Source organism: Choloepus didactylus, chromosome X, assembly GCF_015220235.1.
Source record: "Choloepus didactylus isolate mChoDid1 chromosome X, mChoDid1.pri, whole genome shotgun sequence".
In the NCBI taxonomy this organism is placed as follows: Eukaryota; Metazoa; Chordata; class Mammalia; order Pilosa; family Megalonychidae; genus Choloepus; species Choloepus didactylus.
The window spans coordinates 134,125,033-134,139,188 of NC_051334.1; the positions used below are offsets into that span (position 1 = coordinate 134,125,033).

General features: G+C 36.6%; 1 non-coding gene across 1 annotated transcript; it reads left to right on the forward strand.

Annotated features, from left to right (window-relative positions):
• The first annotated feature begins 11,471 nt into the window (after positions 1-11,471).
• On the forward strand, positions 11,472-11,602 carry LOC119523885. Its single transcript, XR_005214690.1, has one exon. It is a non-coding gene; the product is annotated as a small nucleolar RNA SNORA70 (small nucleolar RNA).
• Positions 11,603-14,156: the final 2,554 nt, after the last annotated feature.

The following is a 14,156-nucleotide window of genomic DNA, read 5'->3' on the forward strand; positions in this document are numbered from 1 at the left end:
CCTCCAATTTGTTCCTCATCTGTTTCCTCCAGTCCAGACTGGCAGCAGCTCTGTCTATAAAGATCTCACAAAAATTTTGTTGGCTTCACATGAAGCAAACAGGGGTCAAAACCATCAGACAACAGGACTATCTACAAATCCTTTCTGGATAACCCCATCTCCAATCTTGGCTTTTACTGAAAAGGTGGTTGGGTTCCATGTTTGGTTAAATCCTCACTTGAGGCAGTAACTTCTGGGGTTTCATCCCCTGGAAGCCCAGAATTTTTCAAACCATCAGATTCTGGTTTCCTTGAACCCAAGAGTTCCGTTCTATGTTTATCTCTCTCTGCTCACATTTTACTATAAGCTGCAAGGAGAAGCCATGCTATATCGAAATCTCATCAGCCAAGTATTCCAGTTTGTTGCTCTCAAATTCTTCCTTCCATTCAACACCAGGATTCAATTTTGCCAAATTCTCTGCCACTTTAAAACAAGGATCACCTTTCTTCCAGTACACAAAACACATTCATCATTTCTGCTCAAGGCCTCATCAGAAGTATCATTAGAATCCATATTTCCACCAACAGTCTCTTCAAAGCAGTCTAGGCCCTTTTTATCAAGCTCCTCACAATTTTTCCCGAGTCTTCCTGCTATTCATTTAAAAAGCCATTCCAACATGTTTGGTACTTGCAAACTCAGCAGCACCCCACTCCTGGTACCAAAATGTGTTCCAGTTTGCTAATGCTGCCCATTATGCAAAATACCAGAAATGAATCGGCTTTTATAAAGGGGGTTTATTTGGTTACAAAGTTACAGTCTTAAGGTGATAAAGTGTCCAGGATAAGGCATCAATAACAGAGTACCTTCACTGAGTGATAGCCAATGGCATCTGGAACACCTCTGTTGTCTGGAAAGGCACATGGGTGGCATCTTCTTCCTTTGCTTCCAGGTTGTGTTTCAAAATGGCTTTCTCAAAAATGTCTCTGCAGCTCCTCTCTCACCTCCTGTGCATTCTTCAAAGTGCCCTTCTTGGCTGTAGCAAGCTTGCACCTTCTGTCTGAGTTTATAGTGCTCTAGTAATCTAATCAATGCCCCCACTGAATGGCAGGGCCACACCTCCTTGGAAATTATCTAATCAGGGTTATCAACCAAAGATGTGTGGGGTGCATCTCATGGAAACACTCAATGAAATAATCACAATCTAATCAACACTAATATGCATGCCCACACAAGATTGCATCAAAGACAATGGTGTTTTGGGGGACATAATGCATTCAAACTTTCATAGACCCTGCACATATTTTTCCATTCTTTTCCCTATACATTATTTTGTGTTTAGGATTTCAGAAGCTTTGTTCTGCTGTTCATGTTTCCTTTCTTCTGCCTCTTCAAATCTGCTGTTGTATGTCTCCATTGTGTTTTTCATTTCTTCTATTGAGCCTTTCATTCCCATAAATTCTGCCAATTGTTTCTTCAAACTTTTGAGTTCTTCCTTATGTTCTCCCAATATCTTCTTTATATCCTTCATCTCTTTTGCCATATTTTCCCTCAACTTGTTGATTTGATTTTTGGATTGATTTAGGAGATTTGTTTGATTAATATTTAGTTGTTTTATTTCCCGTATCTCATTTGAAGTGTAAGTTGGCTCCTTTGATGGGGCCATATCTTTGTTTTTCCTAATGTGACTTGTAGTTTTTTGTTGTATGGGCATCTTGTTTCCTTGATTACCCCAGTCAGATTTTCCTAGACCAGATGGGCCCAGGTATCAGGAGGAGGCTGTATTCAGTATCAGATTTCCCTGAGGATGAGACCTGGCAGATTTTCAGACTATCCTGTGAGGCCTCTTGACTCTATGCTTTTTCTAACCTTCCCAGTAGGTGTTACTTGTCAGCCTGCAGCTCCCCACCAGAATAAAGAGGTACAGTATATTTACTTCTCAGTGGACCCTCTCTGGCCAGGGACTGAGAGTTTCAGAAGCCAAGCTTCAGCTATTTCTTTTCTTTTCCTTAGGCCCTGGGGTCTGAGTTCTATGCAGAAGGGCTGCCACATGAGCAGGGCCCCACCCCCTTTTTTCTTAGGGAAGATACACCATTTAGGATATTGTCTCTGTGCCAGTTTGAATGTATTATGTCCCCCAAAATGCCATTATCTTTGATGCAGTCTTGTGTGGGCAGACATTTTGATGTTGATTATATTGTAATTCTTTCATTTAGTTTTTCCATGGAGAGCTGGGCTTGAACTCAAAGGGCTTGCGGTAATTTGGAAAGGCAGCATGGGGTATTTTTCTTTGGGAGGAGGGGAAAACTTTTAGGAGCTGTTTTGGTAAGCAAGTGCCCTTCTCCCTCCCCTGTGTCTCCCCAGTTGCCAGGTTTTTGCTTTTCCTCTATTGTTATAAAATGATTGTGTCCAGTTCAGTATGTATAACTTCACATTTTACAGAAATCATGGACCCTTATTCTCACACAGCCTTTTCTTCAGGGTTATATGAAAGACAGACAAAGCATTTTTACAGAAAAACGTTTTAATACAGTATAACTTAGAAAGACGCATCATGATCAGGAAAGGGTCAGGATGAAATCCTGATTTTTCCTTTTTTTTTCAAAATAAGTTTACATAATCTCCTACCCCTTTTGTCCTGATCATTTATCCAGTGGGCAGCCAAGAAAAGATCAATTTTGGGGGACAGCTGCATTTAATAATTAAACTGCCTTACCAAGGTGTATGCATCAGGAGAAAGGGGAGAGAAGCAGCATCAGGCTATCAGACCATTTTTGGAAACTGTCACTAACCCAGAAAGCTGAAGAAAATACAAGAAGTCAACATGCAATGAGGCATCCAATAGAGGGGGGTTGAGAGTTGGCTCTGTCAGTAGTGGGCAAAGGGGTCACTATGCAGGTGATGTGCCCTCCTCCAATTTGCAGCTTTTACAGAAATCATAAGTTAGAATGCAGCTAGTCTCTGCATCAAAAACATAGAGCCAATCACCAGCTTGATTTTAGATGGTCCCATCAGAGAACAAGCCCTTTCCCTTGAGAATTTGAAAGTGACCCAGATGGCCCAGTTACCATCCATGATGTTTTCACAGTTTGTGAGCTTACAGAGGAGGGACCTAAACTGAATAAGTCACAGAGTATTGAGATCTCTTCACTGAACCTATGCCTTATTTCAGTTTAGCATAGCTTTTCTGAGATGGAAACAGCCCATTGCAGACAGTTAAACATTTCAGTTTAGAGTTGGATCCAGAAATTATAGTCAGAAAAATCAGTATTCCAAAAACCCAGTCTTTTTTTAGGGGGTGGGAAGGGCAGGGAGTAGCAACAAAGCCTAGATGCCATAGGGCCAGTATGTTCCAAGTCCAAGCGACAAAGCAAGACTTTTCCAAGCCCTTTTTATCTTGTCAGTGTAAGAGTCCAAATTGAGTCAGTCAAAAATATGCACATCATGCCAGAAAATCTTCAGCCTCTAGAGATCATGCACCTAATTTTATAAGAGCTCATTAGCAAAATAAATCAGCTTTCTAAAACCCCAATAGCATATCTCTGTGTGAAGATTGCCTCTCATCTTATGTTGTCTCCCTTTTTCCAGAGGCTCCAATAGACTAAACTCATAACAAAAATCACCAGTTGAGGAGATTTGAGAGTTTAAGTTCTAATGTCCACGAGCAACAAAATGCAAGGAAGTTGTGCCCAACTAAATTTATTTTTCACAGCTTTCCCTGATCAGGATGTTTCCTTTAGCATTTATGAAATTGCAAGCATTTAAGGTTTTGTAAGTTTTATCATAAATCTAGATGCCATAGCCACAAGATTCAAAGCTATTTTTAAAAAATCATCTCTCCTATACTTCTTATTGCAAGTTTACTCAAACACTTAGTAGTAAATTTAGAATTTAAAGGATTAAAGAGGGTGGGGGAGGTCATTACAGCATAGCAGCAGCTAGGCTGGAGTGGTGGGTTTCTTTTGTTATTTATTCCCCTTCTTTTTTATCTTAAACTTTGCTCCAGCTCTGTGAACTGATTTAAACTTTTTGCATCTCACTTGAACAAGAGAGCAATGCAAACTTTTAATATTTTTGTCCACCAATTTTATGGTTGTCAGCCCATCTAAAGTCCACCTCTGTTTGGGCTTTTTTACCTCCCACCTGTAGGAAAGAACATAAATAAACCAAAGGTATCACCGGGGCTACCCTCTTTTCCTTATTTTAGCTAGCTAGCCATGCAAAAAGTACCAAGGGGATACAGGTAGCCAACTGTCCTGGAGTTGGGTCTTCCATTTTGAGATTTCATAGGTAACTTTTACTATTCCTTTTACTGTTACTGTTGCTATTTCATACCATGGGTAACTCCATAGTGACCCAGGCACCAGGGTTTTATCATCCCCTGTCCCTCTAACTTTCTTTTTCCCAAGTAGTATTGCAGTTATATTTCAACAAGTCAGGGTCATCCTAGCGAATCTTACCATGGTCACCAGTGAGTCAGGAGTCCTCCAAACCACCCCCACATTCTCAGATTCACTAAAGGACTCATGGGACTCAGCATAAAGCTTTACTCATAGTGATATAATAAGGTCACAGAGACAGAACTTAAGGAAAATAGGTATAAGGGGAGTCTGAGGAATCCAGGTTTCCTTATTCTTTCTTCCTCTCATGAGCAGTCACACAGACCACTCTTCCTCCAGCAATGAAAATGCAACAAAATGTGCATGATGTTTCTGCCCAAGGAAGCCCATTAGAAATTCAGCACCAAGATTTTTACTGGGAGCTGAATATGTCAGTAGTAAACTTCCAGACACTCAGAAAGAAAGCAGGAGTTTGGTGTAAATCGTATTGTTTGCACAAGGGTCTATGCATAATCAGCCCCCTTTATCATTTAGGGAGAATTTTTGGACTGGTATAGGGAATTGTTTCCCAGTCATGTTCCAGACATAATCCAAGGGCCAACCTTGCAAGCAGTGTTTTCTAAGGAAAGCAGTCTCACGTCTGTTATATGCACACTTTTTTTTCTTCTTTGTTTGCTTGTTTGTTTTTGAGCAGCTTTATTGAAATACAGTTCACATACCATACAGTTCATCCATTTTTAGTATACAATTCAATGGTTGTTTAGTATATTCCCAGTGTATTACAACCATTACCAAAATCAATTTTAGAATACCTTCATAAGTCCCCAAAGAAGTCTCTTACCCACTAGCATTAATTTCCCATATCCCCCAATCTATCCCCTACCCATAAGTGCAAGAACTTACTTCTGGACTTCCAATACCAACTCTCTTTATTACTCTAGTTTTATAATAAGCTTTGTTCTCCTTTTTCAATATTGTCCTGGCTGTTATGGGTCCCTTGAATTTCCATGTGAATCTTGGAATCAGCTGGTCAATTTCTGCAAAAGTCCAGCTGGGATTTTTATAGGTATTGTATTGACTTCATAGATCCATTTGGGGAGAATTGCCATCTTAATATTAAGTATCCAAATCCATGAGCAAAAAATGTCTGTTCATTTATTTAGTTCTTTTTAAATTTCTTTCAACAATGCTTTGTAGTTTTCATTGTATAATTTTTGCACATTTACAGCTGAGTATCTTATTCTTTTTGAAGGTATTGTAAATAGAATTGCTATGTTAGTTTTATTTTTGGACTCTTCATTTCAAGTGCATGGAACAGTTAGTTTTTATATATCTTGCTCCTTACAACTTTGCTGAACTTGTTTATTTTTCCTAATAGTTTCTTAGTTGGTTTCCTAGGATTTTCTACACACATGATCATGTCATTTCCAACTAGAGACAGTTTTACTTCCTTTTTCTTGCAATCAGGGTGCCTTGTATTTTATTTTCATGCCTAATTCTCCTGACTATATTTACCATTTTTTTCTGCACAACTATGCTCATAGAGTTGTTGAGGAGCAAAAGAAGTAAGAAAAGTGAAACTTTTTTACAAACTCTAAACCTCTACTAGATGAATGTGTTTATTTTATTATTACTCATAAAATTGAGTCACTCTACTGGGTATTTGGATGGGCAATTCAGGTCATGATAAATACAGAATAAGTGTCTTGGTATTGACTGCCAGTAACTCTCTAGGCTCCTGACCTCTCTTTGATTAGGAAAAGATGTATTTTCCATTTATACATTGGCTGTTTCCTCTATCTCCATATACCAAGGAAGCAACTCTAACGTCTATCCAAATCTGTGAGATCCTGGCAGAATTGGTAAAGTGATTAGATACAGTACAAATCCAGGAATAGAGAGTACCTAGCATGTACAACCCATTATTTTTCTACTTCCTGTAGCTCAACTAGCCACAGATCTAGGAAGTGAGGGTAATGATACACCTGTTATTGGTAAGGTCTTGAATTAGGGATTTCAGAGGTCCTGGAGTGGGTTTAGGAAATGCCTAATTTAAGGAAACACTAAATGTATTTTTATTGAACCTATATCAATGTATAGAAAAATATGAAAATGTAAACTTATATCTTCTCTTTTCCTGTTAATCAATAGAAATCTACATCTCAGCAACAAGGTCTTGAAAACACAAGAAGAAAATGGACATTTTCCTTCAGAATAATAACATCTTTCATATTTAAAAATGAATTATACAAAATAGGAGCTTTTAATATTATTCCAACCTACCCTGTGCATGTACACGCAATGACTCCAAACTGTTATTACAAGGCTAATTGGAATTAAATTGAAGTAAAAAGCAACTTTGGGTGATCAATCTCAACCAGATTAGAGGAAGACAGCCAGCTTTGAACATTAAACTTTACTTAATCTTTGGAAGCAATGAAGTTTTGTAGGTCACATTCAGTTAGCACTTCTTTTTATTTTATCTTCTTGGCTTATAACAGGAATATATACTGAATTCTGGGTTACTTAAGTGAAACATATTTTATAATACATACAAGAACTCAAAGTAATGAGATTCAAAATAAAAATTTCAAGGAAAAGGTGAGAATTAAAATGTATAAAATCTTGGCTCACTAAAGTGAATTCTGTTTTACACAGTAAGTGTGAAACTTATGGATTGAAAAGTAAAATGGAGGGTAATGCCTGGGGCTATAAGCGGTAGTTAATGTTGCCATACCAATAAAACCATGAATGCCAGTCTACTTTATTAGAGATTTTAAGAAATAGTCATAAAATATCAAAATGCTGTTATATTATGGTGAATTTTTTCATCTTCTTATATTATTACGATGGAAAACACCTGTGGATGGTCTTAATAGCAAAAGAGTAGTCTCTCTATCCATCAGCAGCCAGCAATATTTCAAAATATTTTGAAAAAGCTAATTTCATCCATTTTAAAATGGGTTTTTACAAGAATATGTAATATGAAATTTTTACCAGCAGACAAAGACCATATTAATGCTACTACATTGTAGAAAGGGGGAGAAACAACTGGGTCCAAAATAAGTCCCCCTCCACACAAAAAATGTGCAAGTCTGTTGCCTATTAAAAAGTCAGGAGAACTAAATAATGTGCCTCCTTTACCTTGGAGGAAAGGCATCATAAACTGATAAAAATAAAAATATTAACCACATGGACTTTAGTTTTTAGGCTAACATTTATTGCATACTTACTATATGCCAGCAAATTGCTATTTAGCCTGCATATAATATTCTTTATATTTTATTGAATTACTCCTTTTAACAATCTTATGGAGTAGGTACTGTTAGTATCTCCAATTTTTCTGTTGTGAGAACTGAAGTTTACAGTGATTAAGTACCTTGCCTAATATCGCATAGCTTGTAAATGGCACATAGAGGATCCAAACCTAGATCTCCAGAGGCAAGCACTTAAATTCCTTGTTCCCAGTATTTGTATCCCAGTATGATTCGGTTTGTTAATGCTGCTGGAAAGCAATATACAAGAAATGGGTTGGCTTTTACAATGTGGGCTTACAAGTTTACAAATTTATAGTTCTAAGACCATGAAAATGTCCAAATTAAGGCATCAACAAGATGATACCTTCTCTGAAGAAAGGCTGTTGGCATTTGGGACACCTCTGTCACATGGGAAGTTACAAGGCCAGCATCTGCTCATCCTTTTTCCCCAGGTTTCATTGCTTTCAGCTTCTGACTTCAGTGGCTTCCTCTCTCAGCTTCTGTGGGTGTGTCCTTGTCTCTCAGCTTCTCTGTGGTTTCATCTCTGTGTGTCCTTTATCCTCTTACAAAGGACCCCAGTAAGGGGATTAAGACCTGCTTTGAATGGGGTGGGTCACATGTCAATTGAAATAACCTAATCAAAAGGTCCTACCCACAATAGATTTGCACCCATAGTAATGGATTAAAAGAACATGGCCTTTTCTGGGGTACATAAAAGCTTCAAACTGCCACACAATATTATGTTTTTCATCTTAGAGATATCTAATATTGACCATGGAGGGATTCAGTATATTAAAATGACAGCCATCTTTGGAACAGAAAGGCTTTGCAGGAACCATTTCTTATGATCAAGATTTCCATGTAAGGATTATTTTTCTTTCCTGGAACTGTAGTAGTGATGCCTGTATTTTCCAATGTTTTTATAGACATTTTGGCATTTTTTAACAACTTTATTGAGGTATAATTGACATTCCATAAACTGAATTTATTTAAAGTGCATTAATTGATGAGATTTGACATATGTATATACCCGTGAAATTATCACCACAATCCAGATCATGACCATATTCATCATCTCCCAAAGTCTCTTTGTGCATTTTTTTTAATCCATCCCTCTCTCCACTATCTCTTCCCTCTACCCCAGTCCCCAGGTAACCACTGATCTGCTTTGTCATTGTGGATTAGTTACCATTTTCTAGAAGTTTATATATATGAATACATACAGTATAGACTTTTTTTTTGGGGGGGGGGGTAGTGGTGGTGGTGCATCCAGGCTTCTTAACAAAGCATAATGATTTTGATATTTATCCAAGTTGTTCACTGTCAGTTGTTCATTCCATTTTATTGCTGAGCACTATCCCATTGTATGGATGTACCACAATCCATTCATTTGTTGATGAACATTTGGGTTGCCTCAAGTTTGGGGCTTTTACAATAAAGCAGCCATGACCATTTGAATATTGGTGTTTGTGTGTACATCTTCCATAAATATTTTGAAATGTGATGGTTTGTGCACATTTAACTGTTTAAAAAACTGCCAAACTGTTTTCCAAAGTGGTTTCCAATAATAGTGTAAGAGAGTTTTAGTGTTTTCTTATCCTTGCCAACATTTTTTTAATCAGTGTTTTTAATTTTAGCCATCCTAATGGGTGTTTTATTTTGATATTACATTGAGGTTTTAACTTCCATTTCTTTGATAACTAATAATGCTGAGTATTTTTCAGACACTTAATAGCCATTTTTTGTGAAGTGTCTGTTCGCGTCTTTTGCCCATTTTTTATTGCACTGTTTTTCTTGTTAATTGCTTTTTAGAGTTCTTTATATATTCTGGATACATGTTCCTTTTCTGATATATTTGTTGGGAATACTTTCTTCCAGGCTGTGACTTAATTTTCTCAGTGGCTTCTTTTGCATAGCAATGTTTTTTTCTTTAATCAATTTAATCATTTTTTCCCGTTTATGGTATGTGTTATGTGTTCTGTCAAAGAAACCTTTGCCTACTCTTCCTTTAGAAGTTTTACACTTTTAGGTGTTAAGTGATCCATTTAGATTTAATTGTTACGTGCAATTTTACCTCAATGATTAGAAGTTAGAAAAACAAGAAGTGAATCAATTTCATCAAATTGTGTTTCATGTGTAAGTAACTCAAAATTGAGTAACCTACTAAATTACACATAACTACTTGTGCATTAAAAAGTATGGTAAAGATAAAAGTGAATAACTATAGTTACCTATAATTTTCAGGGGGGTTTCCTTTTTATTTCTTGTATTTCTTTGTTGTTTGAAATGCTGTGCAATGTGCATGAATTAATTTTATATTGAGAAAAATTAAGCCAATATACTAAATAGCAATGAATATAATATATAGTTATAAGCACAGCAAACATAATACTGAATAAAAGATGCCAGAAACAAAATCATAAATATTGAATGATTCACTTTTATAAATTTAAAAAGTAGACAAAACCCAACTGTAATATTTAGGGATACATAACTCGATTAAAATATAAAGAAAGGCAAGATAGAGATTTTTATAAAAGTTGACCTTATGGCTATCTTTGGGGATGGAGATTGGAAGGATTGTGATTAAGAAGGGTCTGATAGTTCTGGCATTATTTTACTTTTTATTTGGTTGGTGGTTACATGAGTGTTTGCTTTATAATAATTAAGGTGAAAAACACTGGCTTAATGAATCAATAAGTGCGCATTTGCTAAATGTAAACTCCATGAATGCTCAGATTGAACAGAAGTATTTCTTTTCTTCAGTCCTTTAACTCTAGCATCAAGCATCTAGAGAGTGCTCAGTAAATACTTCTGAATAAATGAATGAACAAATGAATAAACTGGGCACCCATTCTGTGTTCAGCATTCAGAAAGTAAATGCTGCTTTTGGGTTTGCTCAAGCTACTTATTTAGGAGAAATAAGTATGTCTGCAACATGCATAGAACCACTAACAAATTCACAAATTGAGCATTGATTTATTTTTTCATTTTCCAAGGTCTTGATATAATTATTGATCTCCATCATAAAAATATATATAGAAGATACATATTCTCTAAAGGGTATCGGGGTTGGTACTCCATTTTTGCAAGCAGGAGTTTTCTTTTAATGTATGTTCCTTTCTTACAAAATATAAAGGTGTGAATTTCTACCACATTTGTGAAAATGAACTGTTGTTTTTAATCAGTGGCTATTCTTGGTTATGCTAATAAGGACATAACCTGTTAGCTAAATAATCAATTTGTTTCATTTGAATTATAAATAGGTTTAAATTCATGTTTTTACTAGTTATCTTCTGCTTAGTCAAAATTCTATCCTCAGCTGTAACAGTCCTCTGCTTGTTTCCAAATATCTAGATGTTTGCTGTCCTATGAGAAAATATATTTAAAGAAAATAAATAAAAAGGCTATTGCCAATAGAACACTACCTCTAAATTGCATTAGATTTGCTATTCCATTTTCTTCTTCTCTAAAATGTTACAAAGACTTCTCTATAATGGTGTTTTGAAAGTAACTGAATTCAATACCATCACATTCAACAATTGTAAATGGCAACACAGGGGCTAGAGAATAGACAAGTATCATTTTAACTCATAAACATAAAAATATTCACCTAATAAACATTTTGAAGGACTTTAAAAATAGTTTTTGACCCATGGGTTTGTCTTCCAAGACAAGGAATAAGCAACAAGAGACTGCTTACATTTAGTTTAAATTGCAAAATTGCAAGTCAGAGAGAAAAGACACAAACATTCATAAAAGGCAAATACATCTCATTGTATATTATCTCACTCATTAAAAGGTACTGAAAATAAAGCAAACATTATTAACATTAAATACATTTGTAGTACTTGGTTTTAGAATTCAGTGCAATGTCATTCATTTTGAATTCCATAAAGAGCAAAAAATAAATAAAATTCTTCACTAAAAGTGAACACAGGTGTGCAGTGGCTGCAGACTGCAGCTTCCTTGGTAGTGTATGCAGCCTGCTGCTTGTATGAGTTACCCTAATGGACCTTGGAGGGAGCCCTTTCCTGTTGATGGTCCTCTCTGACCTCATGCCATCCCCTATCTAGGCTCCAGACAGGTATGTGAGGTGCCTCCAGAAAGCCCTAGGGTACAGTAACCAGGGTCCACATGGGACAGCCAGTGCACAGGGGTGAGGGTTGGGGGAATGCCAGATGCTATACTTTCTGCACAGAACACCTCCAGATGTCATTCACATTCATGAAGTGGACAAACTGGCGACAGCGACAAGCAAAACTGGAAATGACTGCCTCAGGCAGTCCCTTTGAAACAAAGGACTGAACTAAATATTTTTCAGACAGAATTAAGAATCTTATGGCAAGAGGCCCCGTGGTGGGAAATCACATGGAGGGCCCTGTCAACCTGTACTGCCTGACTAATGTATGTCCTGCTTGGGGAGCCCTAACAATGAAATATGCTCATTTCCAGAAGTACCACATGGACTGTATCATGTGTGTACCCTGAATATCATGACACTGCCTAAGCCCTGGAAAGCTTTTAGGTTAACTTCAATTTACTGGCCAGAGATTTGCTATGCCTGAATTAATGCCTTGGGCCAGGTTTTTTTTTTTTTTAATGGGAAGGGGGAAGGTTCATTCAAAAACCAAGGAGGAAGCCACCTGGCTTTCAAAGATAGACTTTACGGTTAATGGAAATTATTTTACTAGCTAAATCTAGGATCTCCAGAGAGCATAGCTGAGGCTAATTACTGGAGATTGGACTCATCCTTCTATGTGGAGTTCTACTGATAACAATTTTGCTGTTAAGACAACTTGGCTGAGTCAAAAAGACAACTGTGGAGAAAAGAGTTAACATAGCAGAACTGAAATTATTTATTCTTAGAAAGGCCTGCTTGCAAGGGTGGCCTTTGGTTATTGTCTGGGGACTTGGATTTTAAACAGTTCCTTAAACTGATATAAAACTTTCCCTGGATGATAAGAGTGCCTAAAATTTTTGTACAAATGTAGTCCATTCTAACACTTGCTTTATTTCTGAGAGTCTGCAGTATTTGTACATTCTAGGCAGAGGGCACCTATATGAACAGCCCCCAATAAAACCCTTGGGCACTGAGTCTTTAATGAGCTTCTCTGGTTGATAATACTTCATGTCCTGTGCAACTCTATGGGGAGATGACTCTTGGAAGCTTCTGTCTGCTTTCTTTCAAACTCCCATGTGCCTTACTCCTTTTGTGAATTTGATTTTGTATCATTTCAGTGTACTAAACAGAAACAAACAGAAACAATAAGTATAATAACTTCTGACACCTTTAAGTCCTTCTAGGGAAGCATCAAACTTTGGTATAGTCTTGGGGATCACCAACACAATAGGCTAATAAAATTATTCTCTGCATTGTCACACGGATCAAAGGATTTGGAGTTGGTACAATAAACTCACATCTTCACTCTATAAATATTGTGTACTTTTCAGTACACCTCAAAATGCTTTATTGCTCCTAGAGATGCCATGTCCACCATATTGAGTTATAACTTTAACAAAATAATGACAACTGGATGTTGTTTCACACTTGCCCATTGCCCTATTGCCACTCTTTAAATGTTAAACCATCCTTTTTCAGTCTCTCTCCCTCCTGAGATAAGAGCACCAATTACCAGTACCTACAAAGGTAGGCTTGTTATTAGAACGAAGGAAACTAACATTACCAAGTACTGTATGAGAAGAATTGCATTACTACTTATAATAAACATCTTTCTATGATAGTTGTTATGATTTCTGTTTTATCTTTTGTAAAACAGAGAATAATAAAAGATAACTAAACTGCCTAAGGTCATATATCTGGTAAATAGTGGAACCATAAATTACATGCAAGTGTGCATGAACCCAGTGCACCAATGCTCATAATCACTATGCTGAGTTGCTATTTCTGACCGAATAGCAATCAAAACAACCAAATATAAACAAAAATAGAATACTGTTTTTGGCCTGCCAAACTAGAAAAGTTATAATCCTGATACTAGTTAGTCCTGGTCAGGGAGCACTGAAAGAGCAATACTCACCAACTGCTGGAAGAGTCCATTGCTACAAGTGTTCAAGAGGACAGTTTGCCAATATCACAGTTCTGTTTAATCAAGTAATTCTACATATAAGAAATTATCAGATATATATACATGTATTTGTATAAAAGGTTGTTCATCAAAATGTTATTTGTTACAAACAAAGTTAGAAAAAAGCCTAAATGCCAATCAATAATGGGTTGCATTATAAAATAATTTGTAGTACATGCGCAATGTAGTAAAATGTAGCCAGTACAAATAATTATTGTCATACATTTATTCTACTGTTTATATTATTAATATAATCATATATTCAAAACTCTAAATGATGTGACAAGGTATTCATTGAGAAGTCTTATATGACTTACACTCCATATTCTATACATCCTTATCCACAGTGATCTTTTTCTCAACACCACAGACCCTACAGATAACCACTTGTACTTGCTCTAGCTAGAACTTCCAGTACAATGGTGAATAACTGCAGTGACACTGGACATCCTTCTCTTGTTCCTGATTTTAAAGGGAAAGCATTCAGTCTTTCA